Here is a 16468-nt window from a genome sequence, read left to right as displayed (position 1 = left end):
CCTCTCCAGAGATTTTAGATTGGAACAGCTCCCTTTTTAACTTTAATGGGGGACTGGCACTGCCTTTTGAAGTGCCTTCTCTGCCAGTCCCAATCACTTGTCTACCTTTCCCTGACATCATGGATTTAATGTCACTGCCTTCTAGGAATTTCAGTTAATAGGATTATTTCTTTATTGGTGACTGAACACCTCTGTACCAATATATGTGAGTGTGGAAAGCTACACACACACACACACACACACACACACAGTGCAGGGTCTTGCTGTACACTACAACTGAGACTGCTCTGTGTGCACAAAAAATGAAACTGCAGATAAAACACTGGGAGCCTGAGCAAGCCCAATTCCTACAGTGATGTTGCTTGTTGTTTGAAAATCTATACTTTGAATGTCCTTTTTCAATCTCCCTTTTTGGGTTGAAGAAGTGGTTAATAAGACATTTTAAAATAAATGCATAATTTTGAATTGTGTGGGGGTGGGGTGGTGGTGGTGGTGGTACAAGATTGTAAGGTTTGCCTAGGGCACCTAATATCCTTGCACCTGCTCTGAGAGAGTGGCAGTTGGTAGGGTTCCCCAGAGTGTGGTAGTTTATCAGTTCCCTAGAAATATTATCACTGACACACTATCTGCCATTCCTCTGGGAACCCTGACTCCTGCTTTCCCCCCTTCATTTCAAATCACTGAAAGGGAAGAATCCAGGGGTGACCCCCTCCCTACGCCCCCTCAGTAATTTGACCTATGCTGCACCTTGGGAGCCGGGAGAACCATTCTCATCTCTTGCCTCAGGCAGCAGATGGTTTTGAGCCACCCATGAAAACTGGCATGGTAACATGAGTTACCTGACAATTCTAACACTGGCATGGTAACATGAGTTACCTGACAATTCTAACACTGGCATGGTAACATGAGTTACCTGACAATTCTAACACTGGCATGGTAACATGAGTTACCTGACAATTCTAACACTGGCATGGTAACATGAGTTACCTGACAATTCTAACACTGGCATGGTAACATGAGTTACCTGACAATTCTAACACTGGCATGGTAACATGAGTTACCTGACAATTCTAACACTGGCATGGTAACATGAGTTACCTGACAATTCTAACACTGGCATGATGTTGGGTTTTTAACTCCTACTGAGCAAAAGTAATGATAGGCAGAAGGTAGCAGCATTACCATAGCCATGTTAAAGGCAGCTTTACAATGGTATTGCAAGTCAACTCTGCATATAAGATTTCCTTGTGTAAACTAGGCCAAAATGAAAGGACAAGTTAGCAAGAAAGCTTCCTATCCACATCCCTTTTTTTCACCAGAATACAACTGAGTCTCCAGGCTACCTCGCTGGAACGTGATCGAGCCTCAGGGACTTTCCTCCTCCTCACCAGAATATGCTTTGGTCTTCAAATGCCCCTTCTGAATATGATCAGGTCTCCCGGGTCCATGAAATCCCCCATCCATACCAAGAACTTTCATTGACTTGTAAATAGGCGCTCCTCAGCCTTCACCAGCAGAAGGAAGATGGTTCCTTTCCTGCCGGTCATGGTTCCATATCCAAACTAGTGCCATGAATACACTGACCTGAAGGCCAAAGAAAAATATGTTCTGAACTAGGGCCTGGAGACACAATTACCGTATTTCCACGACAATAACCCGCCCACGTATATAACCCGCCCACACACATAACCCGCAGGTTTTCAAGATTTATGTAAGAAAGTTTTAATATACCCCGCCTCCTCATATAACCCGCAACGCCCGATTACCGTTATATTCAACGACGAAGCCATACCGATCGCCCCATTATAACCAATCGTCGTTATATGTTTTGTTAAATATGCTACCTTTTACCTTTAAGGTTTTTTGGGAGCAATCACGATATAGTGTGCAACTAAGACATACAAATAAACAAAAGATCGAAACCGGGAGAATTCATAATCAAATGGTTACCCATTCATAATCGGTAACCATTACTTAAGCGCTGTTTCATCATTTGACCTAAAGCCCAACCGTTGGCCTAACAAAGTCACATGCTTTTCCTTAGAAAATAGTGGGAACCGTTGATACGTAAAGTAACAAAATACCATATAACTTTGTTTTAATAAATAAAAATTACAAATAATGCAGCAGATTCTGAACAACAAAGATAAGAATCTGAAACAATAATGTTAAACAATAACAATAAAGTTGATTCATGCTTGTTTACCGATATACTGGTACGTCTCCCTTTGGTTAGGTATTCTGTTAGTCGTTTTCATGTAAAATTTTTTCTGGATAACCCGCCCACGTTTATACCCCGCGGAGGCATGCGGGGTAGGTAAAAACGCACATTACCCGCGGGTTATATGCGTGGAAATACGGTATGTTCCAGTGACTAAAGGGGGAAGGGGGATCACATTTTGTTCTTCCACATGTTTCTGAAATAAACCTAGGACATAGTATGCATAGATTATTAAAATGACCTTAACAAAACACTGCACTGCTGTGCTGTTTACTTTTTTAATAAAAGTATATTAAATACAAAATTGCAAACTAAAATATTACATTATTATACATTATATATTCAGCATCACACAATAAGGAATGCTGATATTTTATTTTTACAGGAATTGAATTTTGATGTTTGCTGTGCATATTTATACATTTTAATATTCAGAAGGTCCCAAACATTAATTTACACTATGCTTCTTCCAGAAAGAACCATATGGCATCAGAGGATATGCTCCAGATACATGCAGACTAATTCATTTTTGGTCACTTTTGAATTATGAGATTTCAATACATTTTATGTTTTTCATTTGTTGCTTCTCCACCTCTCCCATCAGCCACTAACATTATTTCAAGTTAATTTAGCTTGTACTGTCTTTGTTTCTATAAGATGTGAAAATAACATTTGTAAAGTAATTCAGACACAGAAAGTAACAGATTCATTTAATCCTATGGTATTTGTATGGTGAAGCTCTGGTGGGTTAATGATTAAGAAATGGAGTCAGGACCTGATTTTCAAAGTGACTTATGCAAATAAATCCATGTTTTATGTGCATAAGTGTCATTTTGAAAATCAACTGGTGACCAGTGTGAGGAAAAGTACCTGCCTAACCTAGTTTCATGTGATCTTTTAGGCTCATTGGGGGTAGGCATTCCACAATGTAATTTAGGATCACACTTTCATATTTTCAAAAATATGCATGTAAATTATCAGGCACAAGTTACTCCCCGTTTAGTCAATTCCGTGCGTACTCACCTGACCAAGTAGGGAAGGGTTTACAAATTGAATATCCTTGCATAAGTTTACTTTGAAAATCCCTGATAAAATCTGCATATTCTTTGCACATTCTACACACTGACTTCACTGCTATTTGGGGAGTTAGAAAACTGCCTTTGATATGACCAGAACAAGTCATTAAACCATCCTAGCCCTCCATTTTACCAGTTGCTATATAATTTAGTAATCATGATAGCGTAGCTCCTTCTTTTCCATACTGTATATGCTGTCAGTTAGGACCAGCTATACTGGACCTGACTACAATTTTCTTTCTACAGTGCTATCATAAGAATAGATTTTAGAATCCTGCCAGGCTGGGGAGCATTATGTGAAAGAAAATTATAATTATTCTTGGCAAATTCTGTAATACCATTTACAATGGATGAAGCTTCAATAAGAAAAAGAAATCAGTGGGAGCCAGAGGAATAAATTAGGGCTTTGAAATAAAAGGTAACTGAGTGGCTTGGTGAACCGGTGCAGGGATACAACTTTATGTTCCCAGATTCGATTCAAGTTAGTAGTAGGGGTGTGCATGAGAACAAAATATGTTTAATTTTCTTTTTCATTTCATTTTCTTTCTGCAATTATTACACACTAAGAGGTCAACATTCAGAGAGCTGGTGAGCAGGTAAATTATCAGGGTAAAAAGTTTCACATGTAACTTTATTTGGATATTCAGTGGAACTTAACAGAAGAATTTTGTCACTGAATATGCATAAGTAAAGTTAAGTGCATAACTTTGCAGATCACTTTAGGACAGGTATTCTTCCAACCAGACTTCAGAGTATAATTTTAGCCAGGCAGTGCTGAATACCTCATCACACTGGCTAAAGTTTTGCCCCCATGCCTGGAAGACCCCCATTGCCATTTCTTTTATCCAGATAAATTCTGTGCACACAAAATCTGTATAATTGGCTGGGGGAGGTCAAATCTCTGCTTTTTCCCAGCTAACTTCAAAAGTTACCTGGACAAAGCTTCTGAAAATCAACCTCTCAGTCATTTAGCATGTGCTAGAACACATAAATGAAATACAGTTGTGTGGATTTTATCGCTTTTCAGATGGGAAATGATAGAAAATGGAATAATAAATGTCATGATTTCTCTGTTTAAAACCGACATCACATCCCTAATTAGTAGGGTTCTGAGTCACTGCCATCTGAAACCTACCTAATGGCTTTGTGTAAAATTAGTTTTGGTTTCAATATAACTTCCAGTGAGCAGATCTCCACACCACTAAAATCAAGAGTATTTTCAAACTGGCAAGATAAATTAATTCAAGCTCTAGATAAAGTTGCACCAGGTCAGAGGAGAGCACCTGGATGTGTTCAAATTGCCCCCAGTTCGATAATCTTTCAAGAGACAAGAAAAAAACAAACAATCACACAGAACAGAGCGCTGGTGACAAGACAAAAGCTTCTGCTGATACATCAGTTTACATTTTGGTATTAGCCAATCATGAACAGTTGACTAATGTGAAAAAATAATTCTTCACTGCTAAGATCTACAATGCAGGAAATTCCCCTCATGAATGGTTTTGCATTGTGAACCAACTGATGCAACCCCCAAGTGAACCAAGTATTGCTGAAAAAAGTAACCAGCAATTTAGGCTACAATTTTGCTGATTTTTTTTTTTGAGAAAATAAGGAGGATTTGTATTGAGTTTCTGTCTGACTGTAGTGTGATCATGGCGAGCCATATTGATGACCATGCCAATTGGAAAAAGTTAAGGAAGTAGCAGAAATATTAAACACATACTTTTGTTTGGTGTTTACTAATGAAGATCTTGGAAAAGGATCTTTCCTGGATGGCAAGAGTACAGATGAGTGTGGGGTAGATACCAGCCCATATACAGAGGAGAGTGGGTGGAACTAGGAAAACTGAAAGTGGACACCTGAAGAGATACATCCCAGTATACTAAGGGGTAGATTTTCAAAGGGGTACGTGCATACGATACGCGCGTACCCCCCGAAAATCTACCCCAAATCCCCCCTGCACGCGCCGAGCATATTTTGCATAGGCTCGGTGGTGCGCGCAAGCCCCGGGACGCGCATAAGTCCCGGGGCTTGCATGGAGGGGCATGTCGGGGGCGTGTCGAGGGGGGTGCCGCAAGTGACGCGGCGTTTTGGGGGCGGGCCCGGGGGCGTGGTCGAAGCCTCCGGACCAGCCCCTGGGTCGGGTGATGGCGCGCCAGCAGCCCGCTGGCACGCGCAGATTTACGCCTGCTTTCCGCGCGTACATTTATAAAATCTACCCCTAAGGGAGATAAGAGAGGTGCTAGTGGAGCAGCTGAAAGACCTGTTTGGTAGATCCTTAGAGACAGAAGTTGTGCTGTAAGATTGGAAAAGAGTGGTTGCAGTCCTTTTTCACAAAGAGAGGAGGCTGGAAACTATAGCCCAGTTAGACTTACCTCAATAATGGGAAAATTAATGGAGACTCTGCTGAAAGGATAGTAAACTATTTTCACTCCAGCAGAGATGTGCATTTGTTTGAAACAAATGGGTAAAACAAAACATAATGTATGAATTTATTTTCATTTCATTCATGGATCTTCAAAATGAATTAAGGGGTCCCCTGAATGAGACATAAATTTTCATCTTAATTATTTATGTTTCCAATTCAAGTCTATGGCACACTCAAGTCGATGACTGTGTATGTACTGCTGAGAAAAAAAAACTGGTAACTATAGCAACCAACTCTTGCCTGCGACACATCAGAGCCAAGGCAGGACAAATTGGCAAGGAGACCAGAGGATAAATCATGGTACAGCATTTTTTTAACTAGCCTATACCTACTATCTGAATCAAATGATACTTGCTGATGTCCTCCCACTGGAAGGACTGAGCATATGCAAGAACTCTGTATTTCTTCTAGTAGTTGTTAGGGTAAGATCTTGGCTAAGAAGCCTTCTCAGAGTTTAAGAAAAGCTAGAAAATGCTGGATTTGGCACTGATAAATGGCTGTACTTAAACTCTGTTGCAGTGCTCTCACTCCCTATGCTATAAATATGGGCAGTGGTACTGCTGCTTTTTCTTTTCACTGGAGCAGGTTCACAGTAGAAGTGTGGAGATTTTCGCAGTGCTACAGATATTTTTGGCTCTGTCATGTCTGAGATAAGACAATAGTGAGGGCAGCACAGTGACAGATTGAAGAGAAGACTCTTAACAGGCTGCCATTCTTTTTGGTGCTGTTTTGTTTTTTTTCCTGTGTGGATTGGAAAAGAAATCAGTCAGCACCTAGTACACATTGCACACACACATACATACATGTGTGTGTGTGTGGCTTTTAAATTAGACGATGGGGGAAGCCAACAGTTGCTCAAAAGCACATGGTTCGGAATGATGTATCTTTAAAGGATATTATCTAAACAGGAATGATAGGGCATCCTGACAGAGAGCTTGTAATAAATGCTAAACTAAACCAGCGGCCTTTACAGTATGAAACGAGCAGACAGAACAAAAAGATCCCAAATTATCCCTGCCAATTAATAAGCAGATTGTTAATAAAAACAGAAAACATAATTTGAAATATCTGTATGCAAATGCTAGAGGTCTGAAAAATAAGATGAGAGAATTAGAATGCATAGCACTGAATGAAAAGGTAGATATATTTGGCATCTCAGAGTCTTGGTGTAAAGAGGATAACCAATGGGGTACTGTGATACCAGGTTACAAAATTATATCTCAGTGATAGGATGGTTCAACTTGGGGGAAATGTGGTGCTACATGTTAAACAGAGCATAGCGTCAAGCAGGATTAAAACTCTGCAAGAACTAAAATGTAGTGTGAAACCTTTATGGATTGAAATTCAAAATGGGAAGGGGAATAAAATAGCATTGGAAGTGTATTACCATTTACCTGAGCAGAAGGAATTGGCAGACAATGTAATGTTAACAAAAATTAGGGATGCATACAGAATTAACAACACAGTAATATTGGGTGAATTCAATTACCCTGGCATAGAGTCATACTAATGGAGGGGGGGGGGGGGGCACACTGGGTGATTACAGGGGGAGAGGTTCCATTCCTGCGGTCTCGCGGCAGTGCGGAGAAATAACGTGTTGGCAGGGTTCCTACTCCCCTCCAGCAAAACTGAGGACCTCCGGTGCCACTGGCCTTTCCCCAGAGCTGGCGACAAAAAAAGAAACCCTGCTGTGCCACTGGCCTTTCTCCGGAGCTGGCAGCAGATGAAGAGGCCTGCTCTGCAGCCAGCGGCCAAAGAAGAGGTCCAAAGTGTGTGTGAGAGCGCGAGTGATTGGCCCTGTGTGCAGGTCCAGCTCAAGGCAATCTGCTGCCTGAGGTGAAGGATGAAATGGCATCCCTCCTCCTCCCCATGGTGCAGTGCAGGTGAAATCACCAAGGGCCAGGGCAGGGGGAAGGTAATGGAGGGTGAAGTGACTTACCCAAGGTCACAAGGAACGACAATAGGATTTGAATCCTGGCTTCCCTTGTTTGCAGCCCACTGCTCTAACCACTCAGGTTTTGGGCCTGTTATTTTTTTGTTCTCAGTCTTCAGCATCCGCACTAAGGGGTGCCGGAGAAATGTTTAATGGTTGGGGTGGCCTTTGGCTGCCCCACCTCCTGGTTCTAGAAATAGGATTACTCCCTTCCCTATTGCCTGCCTCCCACCCTTCTCTAGGATCTGTCCCCTGGGGTTGTGAGAGGTTGGTGAACAGTGAGAGTCTGTGACACACTCTCTCTTAGGGCTGATACAAGGGTATTAGATGCCCTAGACAAACCTTACAGCTTTTCACTCCCCCTTCCCTCCCCTCCCCATATAATTAAAACTTATGCATTCTTTTCCATTTTAAAATGTATTAACTTCCCCAATCTAAAAAGGCAGATTGCAAATAAGAACATAAAAAATTGCCATGCTGGGTCAGACCAAGGGCCCATCAAGCCCAGCATCCTGTTTCCAACAGAGGCCAAACCAGGCCACAAGAACCTGGCAATTATCCAAACACCAAGAAGATCCCATGCTACTGATGCAATTAATAGGAGTGGCTATTCCCTAAGAAAACTTGATTAGCAGTTAATGGACTTCTCCTCCAAGAACTTATCCAAACCTTTTTTGAACCTAGCTACACTAACTGCACTAACCACATCCTCTGGCAACAAATTCCAGAGCCCAATTGTGCGTTGATTGAAAAAGAATTTTCTCCAATTAGTCTTAAATTAGTTTTTGACACCATAAATCATATTATTCTTTTGAAAAGACTAACAGAAATTGGCTTATGTGATACCACTATCAACTGGTTCACATCATAATTCAACAATAGATCACATACTGTTAAAACTAACTACAATGAATCTAAAACAATACCTCTTCCATATGGAGTCCCTCAAGGATCCTCTCTAACCTCTACACTATTTAATATTTATTTGCTCCCATTATGTAAACTCCTATCAGATCTTAAATTAACTTATTATATTTAGGCAGATTATGTTCAAATTCTCCTCCCGATAATTACTAATATTACTAATACCTTAAATCTTTGGAATTCATATCTTGCTACAATCCAAAATCTATTAATACAAATGTCCCTTACACTCAATCATAATAAAACTGAAATACTATATATTTGTAACAAATCTTCACCTGAACTTGACCTACATCTTAATAATTATTTATCTAACAAAACAATTTTACTTAATGTAAGAGACCTTGGAATTAATGTAGACTCTAAAATATCTTTTAAGCAGCACATTAACAACATTATAAAAGATGACTTTTTCAAACTTCAAATTTTGAAAAGTATTAAAACCCTCCTTCACCATTATGACTTTCGTATTGTTCTGAAAGCTCTACTATTTACCAAAATAGACTGTTGTAATGCTTTACTCCTTGGATTACCTGCTTTTACCATTACTCCTCTTCAACTTTTACAAAATGCAGCTGCAAGATTGCTCAGTAATCACAAAAGATCAGACCACATTTCCCCAGTTCTCAAATTTCTTCACTGGTTACCAATATTTTATAGAATACAAAACAAGACTTTTTCTTATTCATAAAGCTTTGTACAATAATAAGTCTAATTGGATGGATACAACATTCATTTTTCAATCCTCAAAAAGAACTTTTCGTTCCACAAACACTGACTTCCTTGAAATTCCCTCTCCAAAAAGATACCATTTCATCTCAACAACACAACATGCCTTCTCAATTGCCAGCCCACTACTATAGAATACCCTTCCAATTGATCTAAGACTTGAGCCTTATTCACAATCTTTTAAAAAATAACTAAAAACATGGCTTTTTCAAAAAGCATATTCTACACGATAAATCGATTTATCTTCTAATCTCATTTAAACTATTTCTCACTATTTCATTTTTCACCTATATTTTATTTTCATTTCCTTTTTACATTTATTGTTCTCACTGTTAAGCTTATTACAATGTAACATTTCTTTTTGTTATATGTACACCGATGTGATGACTTTTGTTGAATATCGGTATATAAAAAACAAACAAATAAATGTGCTACTTGCTAACTTCATGGAATGCCCCCTAGTCCTTCTATTATCCAAAAGTGTAAATAACCGATTCACATCTACTCCTTCAAGATCTCTCATGATCTTAAAGACCTCTATTATATCCCCCCTCAGCCGTCTCTTCTCCCAGCTGAACAGGCCTAACCTCTTCGGCCTGTCCTCAAAGGGGAGCTGTTCCATCCCCTTTATCATTTTAGTTGCCCTTCTCTGTACCTTCTCCATCACAACTATATCTTTTTTGAGACGTGGCTACCAAAATTGTACACAGTATTCATGGTGCGGTCTCACCATGGAGCTATACAGATGCATTATGACATTTTCCATTTTATTAACCATTCCCTTCCTAATAATTCCTAACATTCTGTTTGCTTTTTTGACTGCTGCAGCACACTGAGCTGACGATTTTAAAGTATTATCCACTATGTTGCCTAGATCTTTTTCCTGGGTGGTAGTTCCTAATATGGAACCTAACATTGTGTAACTACAGCAAGGGTTATTTTTCCCTATGAGCAACACCTTGCACTTGTCCCCATTAAATTTCATCTGCCATTTGGATGCCCAATCTTCCAGTCTTGCAAGGTCCTCCTGTAATGTATCACAATCCGCTTGTGATTTAACTACTCTGAATCATTTTGTTTTGTCCGCAAATTTGATAAACTCACTCGTCGTATTCCTTTCCAGATCATTTATTTATTGAAAAGTTCTGGTCTAAGTACAGATCCCTGAGGCACTCCACTGTTTACCCTTTTCCACTGAGTAAATTGACCATTTAATCCTACTCTGTTTCCTGCCTTTTAACTAGGGATGTGAATCGGTTTTATGACAAATGGAAATCTTGTACAATATTTCCTTTTTCGTCATGTATCAGGGATCCCAGAAAATGATAGGAAACCCCATGAACTTGTGTGCGGTTTTATTATCATCTGGGGAGGGGGGGGGGGGGGGGAGAAAGGGCACACAGAAAAAAAAAAACCCGAACCGACCCCAACCCTCAGATCAAATTATTTACAATCCCCCACCTTCCTGACCTCCAAAAAACTTGCCTAAAGTCCCTGGTGGTCCAGCAGGGGTCCCAGGAGTGATCTCCCACTCTCAGGCCATCAGCTGCCAGTAAAGAAAATGGCAGCAATGGCCCTTTGCCCTTACTGTGTTACAGGGGCTATCAGTGCCATTGGCCGGCCCCTATCATATGGAAGGAGCCCTACACCATCGGGAGGCAAGGTCAGGCACAGTGGAGAGCTCTGGGAGAAACTGTGGAGAGGTCTCGAGGAACGGGGTAAGAGACACAGCTAGGAGGGATCCCCAAAGTTCGTAGGCTGACTGGAGATCAGTACCTGGACAGAGACCTCTGAAGGGGATGGTGCTAGGTGGGCCCGCGGAGTGGGGAGAGCATGCAGTGAAGAGGTACTGATGCAATGATGTAGACCAACCCACGGAGCGGGGAAGCCCAAGTCAGGTCTCCAGATGACGACGTAGGACAGTCCGAGGAGCCGGAGGTACCGGCAGTGACTGGTGGTAGAATCAAGGGTACTGCCCTGAGGAGCTGGGAAGCACCAGCAGTCCCAAGCGTAGAATGTAGACACTACCCTGAGGAGTGGGGGAAGCACTGAGAATCTCTGTTTGGAATGTAGGCACTTCCCCGAGGAGCGGGGAAGCACAGAGATAGAACTCCCAAGTGGTGAAGGCGTTCTCAGAGGCATTCCTGAGGTGCAGGGAGCCAGCAGGATATGACTTCTGGAAAGCGCAGGGCCAGCCTGAGGAGCGGGTAAAGCCAGGAGACAAAGTCCCCATAGAGTGCACATGCTGGCCTTCGAGGAGCGGGTACCAGGCAGAGTCCAGAGTCCAAAAAGGTCCAGTAGCATCACCACAGGATCGATGGAGACAGGACCTCATAGAGTAGTAATGGAACTCGTTGCTAAGTCAGCTAGCTGAGGGTGAAGGTGGAGCTTAAGTACTCTGATGCAGTGAAGTCATCAGAGACGTCCCCGAGATTCCCACCGAAGAGACTTTAAAAGAGGGGCCGATGGCACACACCTTGGAAGGCCCGGAGTCAGCATGGAAAGTGGCGGTGTCTTGACCACCACAAGGAGCCATGGGGAACGCGGCAGCAGAGACTAGTTTGCGCCGCGAGCAGGCCTGGAGAGGGAAGCAGGATGGTGAAGGACATGAGTAGACGTGGTCGCAGTCTTCTGCGACCACGTCTACTGGCAGGAAGATTTCAGGAGCAATTTTGGAGCCTCAATATCTTGCCATCTGAAGCGGCTGCCTTACCATAGAGTCCCCCCTGCCTATGAAAGTGAGTGCTTGTGTATGAGAGGGTGTGTGTGTGTATGAGTGGGTTTATATGTGTATGAGAGGGTGTCTAATGCATGTGTGTGTATGAATGGGTATGAGTGTGTGTGTATGAGAGGGTGTCTGTGTATGTGTGTGTGGTATGAGAGGGTGTTTGTGTGTTTGTATGAGGGTTGGTGTGTGGGTGAAGGGGTGTGTGTGTATGAGAGATACCTCTGTGTGTGTATATGAGAGGGTGCCTGTGTGGGTTTCTGTGAAAGAGCATTCCACTGCCTGTGCATGTATGCCTGTTTTTGTGTGTGTGAAGGAGTTAAAGTTTGTGCTCTCTCCTTCAATCCACAACAATTTCAGGAAGACTAGAAATCTAAAAGTTCCCAGGTATGGAGATTAGAGCGAGAGAATTTTTTTTTTACTTTGTTAATTTTAATTATTAGATGTGATATGTCTGTTATTTTGAAATATTTTATTAGTGTTTGATAATTCTATTCATGTGTTTTGATATGTATAATTTTTTAGTATGGTTTTATTATTCTGAATGGTTTATATTTCTTGAATGTATTGTTTTGAAGAATAGTGATGTTCTGCTTTTTAATTAATGTACTGCTTACAGAATCTGGCTTGTTGTGCTTTCCAGTTCAGTTTTTGTCTGAATATGTGTGTGTGTGTAAGTATGTGTATATTAGTGTGTGAGAGAGAGAGAGGAAGCATGGGCATGGTTGAGAGTTAGAGGAAGCGTGTTTGTATTGTATGAGAGGCACAGAGGAAGTATGTGTATGTGTGTGTGTCACACACACACACACACACACTTCCTCTATCTTTATTTCTCACACACGCACGCTCCCTCCATCTGTCATCAAGCATGCATGTGTGTGTGTGTAAGAGAGACAGAGTACATATTGCCTGTGTGCATGCTGCACCCTGTCTACGACAGACTCAGGATGACAGATACGGAGAGCGGGAGAATTTTAATATCCTTATTTTAATTATTGGGAGTTATTTGATGTGTCTGCTGCTTTGAAATATTTTATTAATGTTTAGGAAATTTTAAAATTATATTAGGAGGTGGGGGGGGGGGCTGCCAAAGGATGATTCTGCCCCGTATGCCAAATACTTTAGATACTCCTCTCCCCTGGCATTGGCAAGGTAAATGTCAAAGCAGGACATGCAAAGAAAGTAAAGATTCTAGATGAAATAAAGGAATGCTTTATGGAGTAGCTGGTACAAGAACCAACAAGATGGGAACTATTTTAGATGTAATCCTTACTGAAAAATATGATTTGGTACAAGATGAAATAATGTTGGGGTCACTTGCAGCAGTGATCATAACATGATCAAACTTGACTTGATAACTGGAGGGAGAACATTAAGGAAATCTACTGTGATAGCATTTCATTTTCAAAAGGAAAATTATGAGAACATTGGTTTAGGGAAAACTGAAAGGAGCAACTGCAAAGGTTAAGACTTTACATCAGGTAAGGAAACTGAGGGGTAGATTTTAATAAAGTACGCCCGCGCGAACAAGAGTACGCCGGATTTTAATAGATACGCGCGTAGCCATGCGTATCCTTTAAAATCCGGGGTTGGTGCGAGCAAGGCTGCCCAAAATCGACAGTCTGCCTCCGTTCCCTCCAAGGCTGCTCCGAAATCGGAGCAGCCTCGGAGGGAACTTTCCTTCCACCCCCCCGCACCTTCCCCTCCCTTTCCCTATCTAACCCACCCCTCCAGCCCTATTTAAACCCCCCTACCTTTTTAGAAAAGTTACGCCTGTCTGAGGCAGGCGTAACTCGCGCGCAGCAGCCAGCTGCCTGGCGCGCGATTCCCTGGCCTGGGAGCAGTTTTGGAGGCCTTGGCCACACCCCCAAAATGCCCCCGGGCTGGAACTACGCCCACGGCCCCACCCCTGGATGACGCGCCGCCATGACACCCCCCCCCCCAAGGAAAGCCCCGGGACTTGCGCGCGCTGCCGAGCCTATTCGACATAGGCTCGGCAAGCGCAGGGGGAGCTTGCGGCAGGTTTTCGTGGGGTACGCGCGTATCTTACGTGCGTACCCCTTTGAAAATCTGCTCCGTGTATATATGATGACGGAAGCCAATGGGCATCTGCAAAGGCAGATATGCAGGATCACCTGAAGAAGCAGCACCCATTAGCATTAACATCTAGGGGAGTGGTAGTACTAGAATAGGGGTCCCCTTTGGGCATTCAAGTGTAAAAGCCATAGAAAAGAGGTTGAAAAGGAGAAGACTTTTCTCCAAACTGGTCCCACAGCCCGTCCTAGCAGTCAAATGTCAGGCCAGCAGCTCCATGCAATGTGTACACAGCAGCACCCCACCATGGACGAAGTGGGATGGTTTTCCAAGTTACTGCCCTGGGTTAGAGGCAGGCAGCATCCAATGTAGTGGTGGGAAGCATCAGGGAAAGAATTGTCCTGGATGATCAGCTTTTGCAGGGAGTGGAGATCATGGTCTTTAAGCATCTGCTGCCAGGGATGTGCAGAGCAAAATTTTATGTTCATATTTCTTATGTCCGAAAGGGGGTCCCACTTGCGGCCAATATGGACATAAAAAAAATCCAATGAGTTGGGTATATGTTCATATGTGCAAAAAAAAAATTTAAACCCCTCACCCTCCTTAATCCCCCCCCCAGACTTACCACAACTCCCTGGTGATCGAGCGAGGAGTGAGGACGCCATTTCTGCAATCCTTGGCGAGAAGCATGTGACGTCGGCGGCACGTCGAGTGACGCCGGCGTCACGTGATTCCCGGCGAGTTCGCGCCGGACGGCTCGTTCGGCCCAAAAAGAACTTTTGGCCAGCTTGGGGGGGCCTCCTGACCCCGCCCAAGCTGGCCAAAAGTTCTTTTTGGGCCGAACGAGCCGTCCGGCGCGAACTCGCCGGGAATCACGTGACGCCGGCGTCACTCGACGTGCCGCCGACGTCACATGCTTCTCGCCAAGGATTGCAGAAATGGCGTCCTCACTCCTCGCTCCATCACCAGGGAGTTGTGGTAAGTCTGGGGGGGGGGATTAAGGAGGGTGAGGGGGTTTATATTTTTATTTTGGCTCAACAATCGCGATTTCCCACATATCCAACATATCTATGTTGGATATGTGGGAAATCCGATCGTTTATGTCGAATCAATTTTTTAAGTTAAAAAAAAATATGAGTAGCGTTTTACTAATGCGGTCAATCCGAATGCACACCCCTATCTGCTGCATGTGTTAACCCCCAATTACAAAATCCCCTCTAGGACTACAGTTAGTAGACAGCTTGTTCTCAACTTGTATAACCAGTGACATAGTTGCATCCAGGCACAGCTAGCTAAGACAGAGGGGAGTAGTGTGCATTTTACCAGTGATATTTGGATTAATATAAAGATTATGCATACTTACTTCTCCCTAAAAGCAAACTGGTGGGACTGAGCTGAGGTAGGGGCAGGTAGCAAGGACCAAGCATCAGAGTGAGGGTGGTCTATGTAGCACATCCAGCTGATAGATAGCTACCATAGCTTGTACAGTATCCTATCAGCCATAAGAAAACTGCTGGAGAACTGACAGCTAGACTGGAGAGGCAGAAATCTTCAGCCAGGTTTCTTTGTGACAGAAGTGCAAGTATAACAAGGGTCGTAGAAGATCGGGACTTTTGAGGTATCTGTAGCTATCAGCAGCATAGTTACGCTGCTGAATATCCTTTGTAAATAAGCCAGATAAGTCTTATCTGGCTAACTTACTTAAATGTTCAATTTTGAATATCTTCCCCTACAGGATTTATTTTACTGTGATACTCAGGTACTGCGGTTTAGTAAACCCTGCAATGCTTTTACCTTCAGTAAAATTATATTTTCAGCAATGTTTTACCACAGTTTAGCAAATTTGTGCTAAACAAATTAGAAAAGAATACATGATCAAGAAAAAGAAGAAATCCAGGATTTTTATTTTATTTGAAATTATAAGGATTAAATTATAATTTTAATTGTCAGGGAAGATGATAGAGAAAGAATAATAACAGTAATATACCAATGTATTGATTGGGAGAAGAGATTATTTTAATGGTTTGATTTCATTTTGTGCTCTTGAGTCAGAATCTTTAATTAAAAACATATAGTTTTGCAGAGTAGAACATACATGGATTGGATTGATTTAAATGATAGGAAAAATTATGATGTGCATTCTTGATCATGATATATGTTCTTGATTTTTTTCCAGTCACTTTAATCAGTCAAATCCAAATGCGCTATATTGCTACAGGAAACTGTAATTTATTTAATGAAAAGCAATGTGTGATTTAAGGCTGTGCAATTTTTTAAAAGCTCTGGTTTCCAAGATCAGAAAATATCTCTTTTCAGGTTAACATTTTGCAAAAAAGTTTCAACTTCATAACTCTCTTGCCCTTCCCCTTTCTATTTAATAAATTACCACTCACTAGGG

This window comes from Rhinatrema bivittatum, chromosome 2 (genome assembly GCF_901001135.1).
Source record: "Rhinatrema bivittatum chromosome 2, aRhiBiv1.1, whole genome shotgun sequence".
In the NCBI taxonomy this organism is placed as follows: domain Eukaryota; kingdom Metazoa; phylum Chordata; class Amphibia; order Gymnophiona; family Rhinatrematidae; genus Rhinatrema; species Rhinatrema bivittatum.
This window is presented reverse-complemented; position numbering follows the sequence as displayed.